This window comes from Melanotaenia boesemani, chromosome 17, assembly GCF_017639745.1.
Source record: "Melanotaenia boesemani isolate fMelBoe1 chromosome 17, fMelBoe1.pri, whole genome shotgun sequence".
Classification (NCBI taxonomy): domain Eukaryota; kingdom Metazoa; phylum Chordata; class Actinopteri; order Atheriniformes; family Melanotaeniidae; genus Melanotaenia; species Melanotaenia boesemani.
Window position 1 is genome coordinate 19,689,172 of NC_055698.1, and position 15,025 is coordinate 19,704,196.

Genomic DNA, 15,025 nt, shown 5'->3' on the forward strand with positions numbered 1-15,025 from the left:
CGAGTCACCTTGAGGCAAATAGTGGAGAGTTGTCTCAGTGTTATCCATCAGCTGAGGAATATATATCAAGAGAGTAAGCACATACAAGACATGTATGGCTGTTTGTATATAAAAACATATGGGGGAGAGAGAAGTCTTCTCACTTATTCAAAGAATAACAGAACTCTCAAAATAGTTTTTTTTTTTATGTAACTATACAAAAGTATTAATATGATGCATTATTACTCATTATATAATCAATCATGTACAGAAAGAATAAAATGGTGCTGATGGTAGCTGTTATTCAATCTTCATGCCTACTTAAAAATTAATTGAAATTTTTTTCCCTTGATTCTTTAAAAAAGGAGGGTTTTAAGTACTGCTTCTATACCGTCTGTACCAATATTCAGGCAGAGAAATGTTGAAAATAAAGTAATGTTTGCCTGCATCTCCGGAATCACTAAATCCTCCCTGCTTTGAGTACCCTGAAACTGAATTTCTGAACAACTTTTCAGATAAAGCTCTGACTAGTGCAGATTAAATTTATGAACCAAACAGTTTCTATGATTTAGTTAGAACTGTGTCTGGGCTCTCGGCTCCTAATATAAAGTACATAACTGTGACAACAACAAATGAAGTGAAAAGAAGGCAGTGAAAAACTTTATTTCTGCACTAGTATGTTGTGCAAATCCTGATAGTATCCATAGATCAATCCTATTTCTGCTCTTACATGTAAAACACTTGGTGCATGTGAGGATATGACATATTATCTGTTGTGTATTGGAATTATGTCTTGCCCTTATTATCATGAGTGAGGTGTATGTATGTTCATCTTGCAACAGGCAATAGGAAAACTACATCCTGGCTTATATACAGTTATGAAAAAAATGTCCTTGCTCCATCTTAAAGTTAGAAAAAGTTAGGCATGCCAATCAAATCCTCTCGACTTAGTAATCATCAGTAAGTGTGAGCACCTCTAAAAAAGACATAAAGACTTTGCAGTTTACTAGTTTGGAGCATTAGATCATACAGTGCTATAAAAAATTACAACTGAAGCAAAAACTACATGTAGTACGTTAAATATTCAAGTTCATGACAGTACAATTTGTTATTAAAACCTTCCGTACAAACCATACTTGTTCTGTCTTTTTTAAAAATCCCTTCTCTCTCCTTCAAAAAAGGCATTGTAGCACAGCTCAGATATGCGAAGTTAAATCTCAACAAACCTCAATACTTTTAACATTTAAAAAAAGTCATTTACACAGATGAGACTGAAGTAGAGGTATTTGATCAGCACCACGTTTGGTGAAAACCAAACACAGCATATCAGCACAAAGACCAACTGTCAAGTGTGGTGCTTGGCAGTTGGTGTGAAATATTTGTGTTGTTTCTTTTAGACAGGCATGTAGGTGGTAATGATATGGGCTTACTTTGCAGCCACAGGACTTAAACATTTTGTAGTGACTGAGTTGACCCTAAACTTTTCTTTATATCAACAGATTCTAGAGTCAAATGTGAGGTTATCTGTCCAACAGCTAAAGCTTGGGTGAAATTTGGTCATGAAGGAGGACAATTATGCTAAACAAGCAGCAAATCTACAACAGAATGACAAAAATGACAGAAGAATTGAAATGACTGACTCCTTGATTTGACCAAACTTTTTGGTCAGTGGCTTACCCAATTAGCATTACATATGCAGAGGTATTTTAATGAGCTTCTTGGACTTAATAAGAAAAACAATGCATGAAAGCACATTGTTCCGGAAATTAGCTACTTCATCAACTATCACTATAGTGGAAACTGGAGAAAATGACTGTCTAATCAGAGCTGATTATGTAAATGGCACTCTTAGTGCCAAACATGTCTGCAAACTTCAGGCCTCAGAGAAAGCCTGTCTCCCTGAGCATTGCAGCACCTGTACCCTTCACATCGCAAAGCTCTCACTGTTTTCTCCTTTAGCACCAAATACTACCATCGAGGGTAAAAGATGTAACAACATACATTTTATTTCTTTCATAGTAAAGGTGGGTTGATTTAGTAGTTTTGCTTTTACTGACTATGTGACTTACTCATTCTCTATATTCTATGTTTGTTCTGTAAGTAACTGACAAAAAGAGAAAAACCCTATAAGTCTTTTTGTGGCTTGATCTGATCTGTAAAATTAGGAGGCAGTAGCCAAAATGCCCAAAATACCTCATGTGTTCATACATGTGACCCAACGAGGTCTTATTATACAAATACAGGCTGACAATCCAAACCACCCCCACACAGACAAACACACACACTGGAGAGCCCTGACATGCACAAAGCACTAAGGTTTTAAAAAAATTATCAGCTAAAGTTACTTGGCTGATGGTTGATGCTCTAAAAGCCCTGTGCAATACAACTTTAATAGCACTGGCAACAGGGTACACACACACAGACACGCACACACAAACACACACACACACAAATTCTCATACACACACATACTGAGAGCCATTTTCTTTTCCTTATTTGCAATGTCTGGTTTTTCTGTCTCTTCCACTTTTTGTCTGTGCTTCTTCTTTGTCTCTGTGCTTGCTCTGTAGCCGACGGCTAACTGCAAGTTACAGTTTCTCACTCATAAAACCAGTTAAAAACACTCAGGCAGTTATTGTTGTGTGAGCAACTGTCAGCAATGTGACAAATGACACAGAATTAGTGCTTCAGTGACAGCTACATTGTGATATTGGCAGTGTGGAACCTGTGTGTGTGTGTGTGTGTGTGTGTGCATGGTTATGCTGGTGCACATTAGCAGGTGTGTGTCTAAGCATGTATACAGTACATACTGTATTAAGATTAAGCCAAACATACTTTTTTGAGCTGTGTTTCTATAAGTCCCATGTGTTTATGTGTGTTTACAGAATATGTTTATATGAGGTGGAAAGTGTGCTTGCATGTGTGTGTTATGTGTGTGTGTGTGTGTGTGTGTGTGTGTGTAGCGCCTGAGGGCTTTGTTCTGTACTGGTGCAATAAAAGACACATTAGAGAAAGAGAGAGATTACAGAAAAATATTATCAAACATAATGGTTTTTTTTTTATACTCTTGGAAAAAGAAAAAAAGAAAACATGAATCTGTGTGGGCGTGAGAAGCAACAGAGCAAGGTTTCACATGATGCATCTGCCTGGAAGTCCTGCAAACGGAACACAGAGGAATCTGACATTTGTTGTAATGTTACAAGGGAAACATACGCTCTGTAAGTGTGAGGATGAGTGTACTTTAAGAGCTGAGATATTGTTGGCTGCACCAATGGAGTAAAGAATATCAGCGGAAAGTCTATAAAGGAGAATGATGATGAAGAAAGACAGAAGGGTGGGATAAGAGGAGGATGGTGGCTTAAAGATAAGGAGGAAGGAAGGACAGAGCAGGAGACAGGCTTAGTGGTGTGTATTGGGTAAAGAGGTAGAATCAATTTCCCTGTCATGCTTAACACCGGTCTCACTCTCCCAGTGTGTGTGTGTGTATGTGTGAAACAGAAGTGTGTGATGAACAGACAATAGCTCACCCTTTGGAAATGTTGGCCAGTAGTCTTGTTGTACTGGAAATAATTAATCTCACTGAACTATGAAAGAATTTATTTATTACTATCTGAGGTCAAGTTTCCATCCTTTTAAATATTTTTTTCCTTATTTGCCCATAAAAGGTTGATGGAAACATAAAAGTGTCTTTAGAGTTTTCAGAAACTTTTTCACTTTTATGAAAATGATTTCAAACTTACTTATCAGAGCCATCTCTCCTTGTCAGAGAGATGGCTGCTGGACTTCCTTCTCTTCCAGCCTTCAGCTGACTTTACCTCTATTCAGGCCGTCTGTGCAACAACCTCCCATGACTCTCTGGGAGGTCAAACCACTGTCACTCACACTGATATGGAGAGAAAGATCGAAAGTAAGAGAGGAGGAGAGAGATGGGAAAGTGAATATACACGGGGAGGTAAGTAGAGAAAGAGGAAGAGTGAAAAGAAAGGGCACACACGGAAAGGAAGAGATGAGAATCCAAATGAATCTTCTTCACCCAACGGACAGACTGTCAAGCTCTCCATGCATGTATGTGTGTGTGTGTGTGTGTGTGTGTGTGTGTGTGTGTCTGTGATAGTGTGTCTGTCTTACCTTCTAATTGAAATGCGATGAGGTGTGAAACACCCCTTTAAAAGACCTATCACTGTGTGTGAAGCTAAATCTGTGCTTGGGGCCTATACATTCATGTGTGCAAAGCATACCAACTCCTTTTGACCATAGACACAAAAATGTAGAGTGTGTGTTTGTGTGTGTTAGACAGTGTGTTAAATGTAAATGTGTCAGTGCTATACTCAAGTACGGGTGTGAATGTTTAACAGGCTACATGTTTGGGACAGTTAAATTCATGCATGAAGGTAATGTGAGTACTCTGAGCAACATAAACAAGTGAGTTTTCATGTTTATCCATCTTCACTGAACATTAACGTAGAGCAGGATATCCATCTGGTGTTTGTACATGAGCGTGTGTGAATATGACTGAGTACATGTGTGCAAAGGCATAATTTCATTTTGCTGTCTCAGCCTCTTGTTAAAGAGCCATTTAGAGCTCAGGTTGAGTTTCCTCAGTGTTTCCTGACACTTCTTTCCTCCTCACTGCCCCTCTGACTTCCACCATCTTTACTCCATCTCTGTCTCATTATCTCTGTCTCTTTCTTTTTCTATCTTCTCCCATCCTCTGTTCTTTGACCCTCTTCTCTCATTCTGCATTGTTACCACACAAGCCAATCTTGTACCTGTTAATCAGCTGGTTGTCTCAGTGCTCGTAACCAGATTCTTCCAATGTTTCACATCTAAAAAAAAACAAAAACAAAAAAACAACCTGGAGTCAAATGTACACAGTTTGGTGCTGGTCCATTACCTAAACAGTTTTGCTGTGGGTGGTGATTTTCACTTGCAACACAGTCATCCTGAAGTTTATTTCAGTATTTGTGTGTGCTATCTAGCAAACACTCAAACTAACTAAATGTGTTTGTCCTGTGTGAAAAGGTGACTGCAACGCTTTAAACATGATTAGATGTTTTGTTACCGAGTGTGTACCTTAGTGTGGCAGGTGTTTGCATAAAGGTGCTCATATAAATGTGTGTGGGTGCTTGTAAAAAGCCCTTCATATAGTATGTTTTCTATCAGATTGGTGAACCGTGATATTACACTCGAAGCTTATATACATATTCATCCATTTGCACTCACACACTGAAAGTCACTTGCCCTCAAAGGCCCTTTAAAAGGGACACTGTGATATCATCAATATCAATATGTACATTCACTTTTTTCTTGTAAAGGTAAACATGCTGTAGGGCAGCTGTTTACCTCAAAACAAATCACAACCAGCTCAGTTAAAAGACAGAGGTTCTTTATTTTTGTTGGTTTTATCCTAAAATCTTACATGTTTTGGCACGCATTGCTGGAGTCTCTCAGTTTGCCATCATAATGGTTTAATAAGATAATATATGTTATGTACTCTTCAGATTTTATTCAAATACTTTACTTTGAAGTAATGTGGTTGTGAAAAATATTGTTTTATCCACCAACAAACTTGTGAACATGATGCCATGAAATTGTTTGAAATGAGAAAAACTGTTGGAGCACAATGGAAACATAATGAGATGAAAAGCCTTCAAATATCTGTCCATTAATACCTGCTTCATCCAGGTGCACTTTTTTCCCAAGTGGGGATGTATGTAGAACAAGAAGTAGTCACTATCTTACCAAGTTGTGTTATTTGCAAAATTTCATCCTTTATGGAGTCAACCTACTGTCTTCATTTGGCTTTAGAAGTGGTTCTAAGTCAGCTTCTTCCTCTGATGCGGCTACTGTGGTGACTGAATTTAATGTCTGTCACCTGGTTTGCTAGTTGTTGACCAATCACGCTGTCCTGTAACTGGAAAGATGGGCATGTAACACCACTTTTGTCCAAGTGCTTTTTTACTGTTGCAGTATTCCTTCTTAACTTTCTGAAGCTTATTGTTTATTTGGTCTGGTATTCGGGTGTGTGTGTTGCCCACTCTTGATGTCATGACTCAAAGAAAAACCACTATTATTGGGTTCCAGTTCAGAACCAATTTTTCTAGTTCCAAACCAACTTTTGTTCGTCTGAATATACTTCCCAGTTCAAATTTAGGTTTGGCCACTGACACAGAGCCTAGCCAGTATGAAAGGGCTATATATATATATATATATATACATATATATATATATACTTTTTTTTTCTTTTTTTTTTAGATTAAATAGACTGTACAAATTGAGGAGGGGGTGGGGGGTGGTCCACTTGATAGATGGTATGTCCATTGCCTCAGTTAACTCACAGGCACCACTGATTTCCATTACTGGGCTAGCACAGAGGGAAAAGAATGCTGAGACTCATTCTTACAGCCAAATTTGAATCACTTATGAATCTAACATGCACACAATGACAGAACATGTAGAATTAAGGTTTTTGCTGTGAGGTAACTGCAAATAAATGCACCAATGCTGCCCCCCAAACCAGTCATTTGTTTTTGGCTAATGCAGAAGACTAAACCCTAATGATGACTGTTAGTTCAGCAAGAAACAGAAAATTTATGTCAAACACCAATTCACCTGTCTCCATCTGCCTGGCAGGGTTTTCAAACAACCCATTGCTACTACAAAACAATGGAAAATTCCCAGATAAAACTTACTTGGTGAAAATACTGTATTTTGATTGCAGTTTGGATCATAAAATGAGGCAAGCCAGCATGGGTCTTTTTCATTACTGGTCCATCATTAATATCATTGTATGTTAGGTCATTTTTGTTCTGTGGGAGCAGCTAACAGTCTCTTCTGGACTTGAATTTAATTACCCTTTAAGTCAGTGTTATTACATGGTCATGATTAAAATAGCTTCCCTACCTCAGGGCTGTTTAACATAAACAACAGTGACACTACAGCATTTTTAATATATTGCACCTTTAACCATTAGGGATGTTGCGTGTGTTATTTTAGTCAGTAGCAGCAAAATTACACTTAGCTTTGGGACAAGATGCAAACTTCTAAGGGAGTTTTCTTTCATCTTACTTTTAATGATAAAACCTGTCATGGTCTACAACCTTTTTTTTTTTTGTCATGCTCTGTGGAGGGTTTGTTAGTGTATATGTGTGTGTGTGTGTGTGTGTGTGTTTGTATGTGTGGTGGTGGTGGGTTGGTTTTCTGTGTACTATTTCCTTTTTTTAACTTTGTTACACCTGTTTGGTTATGAGACTTGGTGGCATTTGGATCCTCATCTCGACCACCACAACACACAACCTTTGGACAGTGATATGTCTAAAATACAGGACTGCGTGATAATGGCGTTCAGTGGATAGGCTTGAGTTTTAGTGTCCTTCTGACTTATGAATGATTTAAAGTGAGAGATACGCAGGGACAATGAATGAACTATTTAAACCATTGTCTGTTTAAGGCTGGGAGGTCAAGCACCATGGGAGACTGGAATTAACATATTCAAATACTTTGGGAGAGTAAATAAAATATTCAATGTGTGTGGCTTTTCTTTAATTTTATCTCTTTTTCAGTCTCTATCTTTCCTCCAGCCATGTGTGCATACAGATGAAGTTTCGCAATAGCTATTCTAAAGATTTCCAATTTTCTGCTGATACAAATTAATTTAAAAGATAATACGTAACACAGAAGATCGGGATAGATCATTCATGTTGACCTGTTTTTTTACATTTTTTTTTTACAATGTCTTAAAAAGGACCCATGATTGGATATAGAACATATTTTTTTTTTACATTTATTTCAAGACTGAAAGATAATGTACTTGCCAAAGTCATTGTTGGAATAAACATTATCTCAGTTTTGCATGCTAACTGGTAACAGCTGCTAATTAGGAAAAATTAAATCCTATGAACAGGAACAAAGTCACTATTATTTATCCTTTTAAAATAAACAACCTTTCAAGGTATTCCATCAAATTATATTTTAGAAATTTTCAACATCGTTGCTAGTAACGTCTCTATTTTTGACACCATTACCTAAAATGCAAAAGCAAACTGGTTTTTTTTTTTGTTTGTTTTTTGTTTTTGTTTTTTTTTAAAGAAACTTGGCTAAAACCTGACTATGTTGGCAGTTGTAATGGAAAATTATACACATAACCCTTATATTTGTGTGATGTTTTTTGAGACATGTAATCTTGCACTTTGTATCATAAAACCATGGCTTATATTTCACTGAGCAGAACAAACTGTACCCAGCAAATATTTGGAAATGAGCTTTCTTTCTTATCACGCCGCTGTTAACATTTTTCTGAAACTCTGTACCAGTTTGAGCAGGGTCTGAAGACAGTGTACTGAGGGCTTGCACCTGCGACCTTGATGCTATCACGTCATGCGAGTCTATATTAACCAAGCTTGTGTGTATCTCTGCGGACTCGCTCAGCCAAAGCTGTTTGACTATGTGACTCTCATTGCTGATCAGCTAAAATACTTTGTTTGATTCTCACTTAGTGTGTGATCTTTGATAATAAAATTCTACTACACAGTCAAAATAATACACATTATTAGGTGATTTTTATTCATTTGATAAGCTGCAAAGAAGATAATACTGAACATACCTGTAGTTTTTCCATGGCTAAACTTATACAGGAAAGCAAAATGAATCACAGTTATAAAGTCACAGAATAGATTTTAACCCCTTAAAACCTGAATCTCTATACAAAGTAAATACAGAAAAATAAAATAAAATACAATTAAATACTGAATGAATTAGGTAAGAAGAAATGTAATTAACAAAGACCAGAAAGGGTTTGTCACAAATTAGCAACAACAGGTATAATTTGGTTAAAACAAATCCTAGAATGGTTTACACCTAGAATGCATCTTTATTCAAAGAGTATAAACCTAGGAGGGGCTCTTGCATAGATAAATCTAAAGGCTCAGGGTCACCAGAGTCCAGACTGAACACAAAGCAGCAGTTACAAGTTATGCTGCAAACAAACACCCTTTTAATTATGTCTCCATTGTTTCTATTTCTTTTTATAGCTTCTTTCTGTTATATAAAGCACATTAAATTGTGTTTATGTATAAAATATGCTATACAAATAAATAAATGAATTTGTCATGCCTGTGAATCTGTTTTTATCTGTTTAGTGAAGGAAAGGATGACTCTTGTGTCTTTAAGGGATGCCTTTTCAGCCAAACATATTATGCAACAGCTTTTTAGTTTCTGTTTCACCAGAACAGTAAAGTATATATTATCTTTTATCTCTTTAGCTTTCTTAAGCCAAAGGGGTATAGACAACACAGAGGTATATGGCACCATCAGATTGAGACTGGGCTGTTCTTTACTAACCTTACACCTGTGTGTTGGCTACCTATACAAACTACTAGTAGGCCTCCAGTATGAGATGGAAACTCTAGCCACATGTAATCATATTACAATATAGTTTGGCAGCTGGCTGATTAAATAACCAACCAGTAGCATTGTGCAACATTGGCAAAGAGTGATTTAATCAAATATCAGGTTGGTTATCTTTGCACTTTTTTAACTGGAATTTATGTTTTTTTCCAACCTTGTCTCAGTTCCATTATTAAGCATGAAGTTTAGTTAAAAGAATGTTTTTAAAAAGCTAATTTTTTCATAAAAATTATGCCTGTGATGGAGAGCTCATTTCCACCTCCTTTGGAAATGTTCAAAGAAGTTAAAAGAAATCATCATCATCAAAAAAAAAAAAAAAGGCCAGTGTTGTAACAAAGACATCCACAGTATAGCTGTTATGGTTATGTCTTCCATTTATTGCATCTCCCTTTTGATCAACTCTGATGTGATACAGATTATTTGTACCAGTTTAAACTGCTGTGTTGTGTGTAAAGGTAAAAATAAACCTTGTTGGTGTTTCATACATGTTTATGCAACACATACACACACTGACAGTAGCTATTACAGCTAGAGAGCCTTTTTCAGGTCCACTGAATATTAGAATTAGTATCATTAGAGGACCAAGGCAGCACATCAAAAATCAATACCTTTAGCAGCAAAAGGAGAAAATCAATCACCTTTTAAGAGAAGGTCATTTGTCTTTTGAGTTAAAGTACCCGCAGATGGTAGGCAGTTGGAGTCTATGGGCTCTTTTGTAGCCAATATCATCCAGGTTGCACTGATATGGAAATCATTGTAATGTAGTGAGGGCATGTGATGGTTGCAACATTTAGTCTGTAGCTAAAGATTTTAGCTTGGTTGGGCTTAAGTTTGTATGGTTTGTTATGGATTTAAAATTGGCATTTGATATCTGTTAAAATAGGGCTGGCATTGACTTCAGCAAAGAAGTAAGCATGCTACCAATGGCAAACATTGTACCTGCTAAACACAATAACAAACTTACAGAGCAAGTTAGCAAGACTGTATATCAGACAGCTCTTAGCTTTAGATGTTAGCATTTATTGCTCAGTGTACAGCTGCATGGTCACAGGTTCACACGTGCATTTGCATGGACTCTTTTTTATGTTGGAATAAAGAACTGAAAGCCCACATTAACCCATCTGCTGTTACTTGACAAATGAAAAATCACTAAGTGTGTTGGCAGATGTTTCCATCACACTCAGGCCACTCAACAAACTTCCACATCCCAGCCAAAGAGGAACCGTGGTGGAGCACTTAGTTAGCTACTAACCTGCACAAGTTTACATAAGTTCGTCTTAGAAAACCGGACATACTAAACATGTAATTGCGACTTACTACACTTAGTAATGACAAGTCGGATTCAGTTTTATCCAGGTGCAGACAATGCTTCAGAGAAAGAGGTGAAAACGGGACACATGCACCTGTGGTTGCTATGGTTACTCTCTTGCTAGGTCTTTTCACATTGCTGGAATCATCCAAACTGCTGGAAGTGGTTGATTCTTGCTGTGTTACACCTGACACGTGTTCCTTTCTTCACGTTATAATGGGATCGCTTTCTTATATCTAATGTCCAAAGGTATCAGTCTGCTACTACTTTGCTGAAGCTAGTTAAAGACTTAGCGATAACTTAAGAAAAGCATCATGTTCTTTAAGTTATCATGGGATTTGGTTACACGCACACATAGATTAAATGACAAACAAACACACAGCTTTCAAATATCTTAAAAGATAAGTTTTCTCAATAGAAAAAAGCACACATAGGAGCTTATTCTACTTTTGATTATTTAGTACCACTATGCAAATAACAGTTAAATAATTATAAATGAAAATGATATTAAAAAGTGTATAAATTAAAATGAAAAGGCTGGATGGGTGGGCCTGACTTGTGGTTAGGGCAGGCCTTGCCCACTGGGGCCTGCCCATAGTATTGGATCTGTGTCAGGCCCCTTGTTTTGAGCTGCTATTTTTACAAATGCATTTGCATTAGAAATGCAAATGTCAGTGTATCCTTATGCACCCCAAATCTTGTCCTTTACCTCAAATTCTGAATATGTATATGTAAATACACCAAGTATATTTGCCAAGAAATACCAGCAGATTCTAGAGCAAATATTTTCAGATTTTAACGTGCCAACCGCTGTGTCCTGGTGACTCCTTGTGAATTGTAAATAAAACAGAATACAATGATTTACAAATGTCACAAAACAAAATTTTACTTACACAAATTAGTAAAATCACTTTGAAAGTTTGATGTAATTCTTTATGTTTGGTTGTAAACAGATCCCCTGTTGGTTTATGAGACTTGCAAATTATTATCTTCTGTTTTTAATTTAATTTCATAAAGTTCTTTATGGATTTGACTGGTTTTTAAATTATTGTTGATGTTTCATAATTAAAATGTTACATTTTTAGAGTTTTGTGTTGCTAATAAATTAAAACATATAAACATATTGTTTAAGACAGTGGGTCAGCCATTTCTTTCATCACAACAGTATTTCATGCTAATGATAAGAATAAAATAGCATTCTGTCAATCTTAATTGAAATCTTTATTGTAATGGGTTTCATGTTTATAATTATAAGGCATATTACATGTCATTTTATTAAATAAGAAAACATACAATAGGATCAATAAAATCAAATCAATTTTATTTATAAATTACTTTTCCTACCAAAGACAACACAAAATGCTTTACATGATAAAAAAAACAAAAAAAAAAAACAATTTATGCATATTAAATAAAACAAGCCTTCACAAAAATCTCAGAAGATGTGCAACAGTACATTTATTCATGTACTGCAAGGTAGTCAATGGCTGTGTCCGAATGTGCACCCTTCTCCCTACATAGTGCCCTATATAGCGCTCACGCCTTTTTGTAGGGGTGTCCAAATGTGCAGAGAGAAAAAAAGCAGTGCACTCAAAATTACCTACAATGCATCTTGAAAAGTAGTAAGCATCGATGGTCACTAGACGAGTCAATTTAGACCACAATGCATTGCGGGCAGAAGTGCAACATGGGACAAAGAGGTGAAAAAACATTTTTCTCATTTAATAGATATGCAACAAACAATAACATACAACATTAGGAATAAAAATAAAAATATTTACACACAACTTTGGGTTGGATATGGAATGACATCTTGATGTGCATTGTGGTTGCCGTGGTGATGGCTGGTAGTCACTCGGTCTGCAGCGAGAAAAAAATAGGCAGCTTCGTGTCCGGATCGCCAAAAGAATGAGTGCACTATGTAGTGTGCTATATAGTGCAGCTCTATGTAGTAAACAAGGGGTTAGGAAGTAGGGTGGACATTTGGACACAGCCAATGTTTTCCTTAATGTCAGCTTCCATGCTCATAAGTGGGACCAGTCTAAACATTTTAACACATACAGAGCACAGATTTTAACTTCTGCAGTTCTAAAAAAATAAACTTTTTAACTCCAAGCAACTCACCTTAATGAATGTTGTATACAATCTTAATTAACCATTTATTTGAACCATTTATGTATTTATACAAAAACTTTTATTATTGTCTGTGCTATTTCCTTACATTATGATCTCTCCACTTTCTATTTATCAATTCATAATGTGGTTTGCTGCTTTGAAGAGCTAATAAAAATACATGTCACAGCTCACCATTTCATCTTGGCATTAAGAACATGCTGAAGGGCTTCAAATGTTTAGTATAAAAGCTGGATAAATGTATTCTTTAAAGGGTCAGTGGAAGGTGTCAATACACAAAGCTCAGTCGATTTCAACCAATGAAAACAGCAGCTTAATGTCTTCTCTGGCATTGGAAGAGCTTTAGTAAGTCTGAGGGAATAACCTCTCATCTTATTTTATGCTTTGAAACTACAGAAAGTCACTTGTACCAACTTAGGCCTTTGAAAAATGTGGGGATTTATCTACATGTAAGGAGGACTTACATCAAAAAGATAGTAGAGATACAGGAAGTTGGTCCAGCATTGTTTAAAGCGTGACTTATAGTGGCATCATCTTTGCTCAATGATTATGTGAGTGTTTTTACAAAGTGTTTGGAGCAAGAAAAACTCAACATCTGACTTTTTTTTCAAGTAGATTTTATTTAGCAAGTGAAACAAAATACCCAGTGTTGTCTTTGTGCTTTACATTGTTTCAAACTGGCCACTGAAGGTCCCATAAAACCTCAGAAGAAGAACTCAAAACAAAGCAGGAAGCTTCAGAAAAAATAATCATCATCCTCATTATCGTTATCATCACTCTGTACAGATCCGTAGAAATAATCCGACTACAAAGTCACATCAGTTTTTATTTACAAGGTCTCTTTGCTGCCAAATAGTCATGTTTTTATTTGCTTTAAAAAAGTTGTAGTGTAGATTCCTTCACAAATATGTTTAAAAATGGCACAGCATACTGTCTGTTGGAGGTGTCATTCCTTTAACTATGTTGTATTATTTCAGGAGAACAGAACCAGTGTTTTGTCACAATATTTGTTCTTTTTACTTCATCATAATACAAAAATGAGAAAGAGGTCGTTATTTCTACATACGAGGCATCTTCTACCTGAATCTAAACTTTTCTTTGTGCTACTATATTTGAAAAAGAAAGTTGTAGAATACAATTCATTACAGGAAGTGCTTTTATATAAGAATAGTTAAACTAGCTTGTGGCTATAGTAGGCTACAGTAGTTATAGTAAATTCTAAGTGTTCAGCGATGCTCTCTGATGCTGAAATATCGACCAAATGTCTGTTTCCTCAGCTGTCCTTACAACTGCAGCGGGATTCACCTCAATAAGCTAACAGTGATGAGAGGAATAAAAGAAAAAAAATAGGTTTAAATTGTGCTGAGGCTTAATGAGTACTGTTGTCTTGAAAGTCCTCATATTGAGTTTGTGAATTAATCTCTTATGTAAAGCCCAAGAGCAAAAGTAATCTTTAGACTGGATACAAGCTGAGACAAGAGCCCACCTACTGAAGCAAATTCTCAGAAAGAGAGAGCATGGATCTGTTCACAGACATCTGAGGTGTAAACACAACCCAGGTTAGCACCTTAGCTATAATAAAAGTAAGTTGGGTTTCAGTTATTCAGCAATGAAAATATACAGCCATGGCTGAAAACTACCAAACTTTAATCTGTTAACACTGTGTTTTTGTTCTTTACGTCTTTTTATTTTTAAATTCCGTCCATGTTTCAGCACCAGAGATCTACCTTCTACGTTCTACGATATTTTAGAATAATTATACGAGGCAGGCAGTGCATAAACCATGTACAAAAAGACCCATCCCAACCCAACCCAGAGTTCTCCATCTAAATAAGTTGTACCCTCTTTGTGAATCCCTGGAAGCAGCTCCTAATAGCTCATACAGAGATAACTGGTAATAAGCTAATAATGTCAACATGTAATCATGACGAGCAGGCAATTATTTTGGATAATGTCATGTAGAAAAAGCTGCAGAGGTTGAAAATCTGAAAACTGTCTCTGCTTTGATCTTTCTACAACTGCACAGCCACAAAAGTATCAGAAAAAGCCTCAAGAAATCACAGCAGTGTCATGATTCCTGTGAATTCAGAGCTCAAACCCAACTCTGTTATTTAACTCTATCTCACTTCACCTATTCCCTGAAATTTCATTTCTCGCAACTACACAGAAAAGTGTTAAAAAAAAAAAAAAGATGTTACA